At 47.6% G+C, this 5,230-nt stretch overlaps 1 non-coding gene across 1 annotated transcript; it reads right to left on the bottom strand.

Moving 5' to 3' along the window:
- Positions 1 to 3,136: 3,136 nt before the first annotated feature.
- trnat-ugu (transfer RNA threonine (anticodon UGU)) lies at positions 3,137 to 3,209 on the bottom strand. Its single transcript has one exon. It is a non-coding gene; the product is annotated as a tRNA-Thr (tRNA).
- Between the last annotated feature and the right edge of the window lie 2,021 nt (positions 3,210 to 5,230).

Genomic DNA, 5,230 nt, shown 5'->3' with positions numbered 1-5,230 from the left:
AAATATTCAGCAGGTTTCGCAGCATCTGCGGAGAGAGAAACAGCGTTAATGTTTCAGATCACTGACCTTTCGTCAGAACACATTGTTGTGCCTAACACGCACTCTACTCTTAAAGAATCCATGGAATCCGATTGGTGAAAGATATATCAATATTTTATTCACACACTAAATCGTCAAAGTACAAGCCCTCACTACTTGTACAGTAATACTGCCCGACAAGACACGAGGTGATTAGTCTCGGACTTGTGGCTGCTGTTCTGTTCTCTGAGCCCCTGACTCAGGGTTTCTTCTCGAGCGCTCTTCCCTGGGGTTCCCGTACCTTCCTCAGTTTCAGTCCGGGATTAAATCTTGCTTCTCAGACCCGCCCCTCTTACGTACTCATAGCGGTCTGGTATAATGACATAATGATAATTCCTTATTTGGCTCAGTGAGAACCTGTTCAAAACTTCACAGTTTCCCATTGTCTGTTATGAGTTTAATCATATCTGGTCTCCATGACGACTCCTAGTTTCTGGGATCCTCCTCAATACCTTTTCTCTAATCATTTCTACAACTCTTTGGCCATCTGTGTGCTGTGGCCTCTTTTACCCATCCTCCCGATGCTTTAACACACTGTTCATTGTTGTGTAACTGGCCCCTTTGTTTTAATTAAGTTTTTAAGTGTTTTCACTGAGTTTACAACATCTGAGCATTACCAGTATTTTCTATTTTTATTACACCTTCACAGTCCTTCATCACTCAACAATCCAGCAGAAGCAGCATGTAATAGACAGAGTGAAACCATCCCAAATCCAACAAATCACATCAAAGCTCTGCAGTCCTGCTACATCCAGTCGTGAATGTTGGCAGACAATTAAACAACTAACTGAAGGAGGAGGCTCCACAAATATCCCCATCCTCAATGATGGGGGAACCCAGTACATCAGTGCGAAAGATAAGGCTGAAGCATTTGCAACAATCTTCAGCCAGAGGTGCCGAGTGGATGATCCATCTCGGCCTCCTCCTGAAGTCTCCGGCATCTCAGATGCCAGTCTTCAGCCATTCCGATTCTCTCCACGTGATATTTAGAAACGGCTGAAGGCACTGGATACTGCAAAGGCAATGAGCCCTGACAATATTCCAACAATAGTACTGAGGATCTGTGCTCCAGAATGGGCCACGCCCCTAGCCAAGCTGTTCCAGTACAGCTACAACACTGGCATCTACCCAGCAATGTGGAAAATTGCCCAGGTATGTCCTGTCCACAAAAAGCAGGACAAGTCCAACCCGGTCAATTACCGCCTCAGCAGTCCACTCTCAATCAGTAAAGTGATGGAAGGTGCTGTCGACTGTGCCATCAAGCGGCACTTACTCAGCAATAACCTGCTCAGTGACGCTCAGTTTGAGTCCCGCCAGGGCCACTCAGCTCCTGACCTCATTACAGCCTTGGTTTAAACATGGAATAAAGAGCTGAACTCGAGAGGTGAGCTGAGAGTGATCACCCTTGACCTCAAGGCAGCATTTGACCGGGTCTGGCATCAAGGAGCCCTAGCAAAACCGGAATCGATGGGAATCAGGGGGAAAATTCTCCACAGGGTGGAGTCATACCTTGCACAAAGCAAGATGGTTGTGGTTGTTGGAGGTCAATCATCTCAGTCCCAGGACATCACTGCGGGAGTTCCTCAGGGTAGTGTCCGAGGCCCAATCATCTTCAGCTTCATCAATGACCTGCCCTCCATCATAAGGTCAGAAATAGGGATGTTCACTGGTGATTATATGATGTTCAGTACTGTTCGTAACTCCTCAGATACTGAAACAGTCCATGTCCATATGCAGCAAGAACTGGACAGCATTCAGGCTTGGGCTGATAAGTGGCAAGTAACATTCACACCACACAATTGCCAGGAAATGACCATCTTCAATAAGAGAGAATCTCCCCATCTCCCCTTGGCATTCAATGAATGGCATTGTCATCACTGAATCCCCCCATTATCAACACACTGGGGGTTACCATTGGCCAGAAACTGAACTGAACCAGCCACATAAATACTGTGGCTACAAGAGCAGGTCAGAGGCCAGGAACACGATGGCGAGTAACTCACCTCCTGACTCCCCAAAGCCTGTCCACCATCTACAAGGCACAAGTCACGGGAGTTAAGGAATACCCTCCACTTGCCTGGATGGGTGCAGCTCCAACAACACTCAAGAAGCTCGACACCATCCAGGACAAAGCAACCCGCTTGATCAGCACCCCTTCCACCACCTTCAACATTCACTCCTTCCACCCCTGTCCCACAGTGGCAGCAGTGTGTACCATCTACAAGATGCACTGCAGCAACTCACCAAGGCTCCTTCGACAGCACCTTCCGAACCCACGACCTCAGCTCACCACCACCTTCTCAAGGTCAGTTAGGGATGGGTAACAATGCTGGCCTTGCCAGTGACACCCACATCACAAGAATTAAAAAAAATACAAGAAAAATGCATTCGACAGGGAGGCCATTCAGCCCATCCTGCCTGCGTTGTCTCTTTGGAAGTCCTATCCAATTTCTCCCACTACACCCCCGCACCCCCCCCCCCTTGCTCTTTCCCCACAGGCCTGCAAATGTTTCCTTTTCACTATTTATCCAGTTCCCTTTTGAAACTTGCTGTTCAAATCAGCAATTCAGGAGAAACTTCTTTCCCCAGAGAGTGCTGAGAATGGAGAACTCGCTACCACTGGGAGTGGTTGTGGTGAATAGTATCGATACATTTAAGGGGAAGCTGGATAAACACAAGAGGGAGAAGGGAATCGAAAGATATGTTGATGGGGTGAGATGGAGAGGGGTGGGAGGAGGCTCATGTGGAGCAGTAACACCAGTATGGACCTGCTGGGCCGAATGGCCTGTTTCTGTGTAATTCCATTGAATCTGCTTCCAACGGCCTTTCAGCCAGTGCATTCCAGATCACAACAACTCACTGTGTAAAAAACAATCTCCTCATCTCCCTGGCAAGAGCTGGAAGATGGGGTGAGACTGAATAACTCTTTTACAGCCAAAGGGGAAATGGAGGGGAAGAGAATCTGTTGATCCAGGATTGGCATCGGAACAGTTTAATATTTAAATAGAAACACTTCACTGTTTAATGGTGAGTTTATGAAGGTTGAATAAATACACGAAGGCCCCAGTGAGATTTGAACTCACGACCCCTGGTTTACAAGACCAGTGCTCTAACCCCTGAGCTATGGAGCCACCTGCTGCAAGAGACTGGACATTGCCCAATTAGTGCTGTGTGTTTGAAGAATGAGATCAGAGTCACTTATGCATTCGCATTATCAGAGAATCACTGAATTCTTACAGCACAGAGGTGGCCATTCGGCCCATTGTGTCTGCGCTGGCTCTCCAACAGAGCAATTTACTCAGTGCCGTTCCCCACCTTCTCCCTGTAGCCCTGCACTTTCTTCCTTAGAGTCCCTTGAGATGAGGATCCAGCTGGAAGGTGAATGGACTGGAGAATTAACGTGCGTAGCGTTAAGCCCACTATGCGATCGTGGTCCCACGGGCCATCGATCTGGTCAGGGGGGAAAATGATTCCCGTTCCTCCGGCCTGGGGATTCTGCTGTGGGGAGGAAACTTCACCATCTCTGAAGTTAAGGAGCTGGTGGGCAGTCGCCTCCTCGTAGCAGATGCAATGTACAACAATGCTCCGCTCCGGTTAATCAACATGTACTCCCCGGTCCAATACAGCGAGAGACTGACCGTCCTCCAGCAGCTCCCACTGCTGCTGGTGACATCCAGGCCGTTCACTCTAGGCGGTGACTACAACTGCATCATCGATGTGGCTGGACGATCCGGCAGAGACGACAGCAAACTGGACTCTACGTCCAGATTCCTAATGGAAACAGTAAAAGATGCCAAGCTGCACGATGTCAAGACCGGACGGCTCTGCCCGTTCCAGGATTGACTTCCTGTTTGTGTCCCGTGCTTTCATGGTCAGATCCACCGACGTCAAGCCGCTGTTTTTCTCTGACCACTGCCTCTTCCTGGCCGACTGTCATTTACAGAATGACCAGCGGGTTGGCAGGGGGACATGGAAACTGAATGTTACACTACTAACCCCAGAGAACGTTGAGGAACTCAAAAGGGATTACAGAGGTTGGAGAACCGTGAAACACCTCTTTGAGTCTCTGGCTCACTGGTGGGAAGCGATCAAGGAGAACATCAAGAGGTTCTTTATCCTCAAAGGTGTTCAGAGGGTGAGAGAGAGACGGAGGGAAATGTCCCGACTCCAGAAAAGAATGCAGAATCTGCTCCGGCTGCAGTCGATGGGGGTCGAGGTCAAGGAGGATCTCCAAGAGGTGAAGAGTCAGCAGGCCTCGCTCTTTGCCACGGAATCCTCCAAGATCACCTCCCAGTCCAGAGACCACTCAGTTGAGCAGGGTGAGACGTGCTCGCGTTACTTCTTCCAAAAGGTACACAGAGAGATGTCTGTGATCAGCAGCCTGAAGGAAGAGGGTGGCTCGGTAACGTCTTTGCAGTCATCTATCCTTGAGATACCAAGGATCAGCAAATCCTTTTCTGCTGAACGTGAAGCCAAGGGACAGCACGGCCTCCAGCCTTTCCAGTCATCTATCACGGAGGTCTTAGATGACAGCACGCGGGAGAGTCTGGACAAACCTGTCCATCACTGTGCAAATTCAGGAGCTACCAGCGACTCTGCAGCTGCCCTGGAGAAACAAATAACATTCAAAATCTTTCACTCAGTTTGGATAAATGAGGAGAGACTGTTTCCAATAGTAGAGAGGGGTCAGGAAGCAGAGAGCACAGAATAAAGATGAATAATGATGGGAGAGCAATACGAGGAGAGAATCAGGGGAAATAATCCACAGCAAGTTGTTCCGGTCTGGAATTAAATTTCTGACAGGTTGGTGGATTTAATATTCACTTTCAAAAGACAACTGGATCAATACCTCAATTCATCTTATTGATCGCAAAGAAGATAGCAGCACAAAAAGGGAAGAGAAAGATTTCAGAACTTTAATGATGAAGAATTCAACACAACATATTTAGGCAGTTATTTTCATTTGTAAATGATTGGACTTTATTTGATGTTGTATTTCTGCATTATCCTTTAATCACACAAAATAATTTTCCAAACAGCGACCAGTTTAAATTTAGAAGCGTCTATATAGCTAGAAAGTAGCGATTTAACACAAATTGTAATTAAATTATTTTATTAAGCATCTCAAGGTTACATCCAGTGTCACAGTCAC

The sequence above is a fragment of the Heterodontus francisci genome, chromosome 39 (genome assembly GCF_036365525.1).
Source record: "Heterodontus francisci isolate sHetFra1 chromosome 39, sHetFra1.hap1, whole genome shotgun sequence".
Lineage (NCBI taxonomy): Eukaryota > Metazoa > Chordata > Chondrichthyes > Heterodontiformes > Heterodontidae > Heterodontus > Heterodontus francisci.
This window is presented reverse-complemented; position numbering and strand designations above follow the sequence as displayed.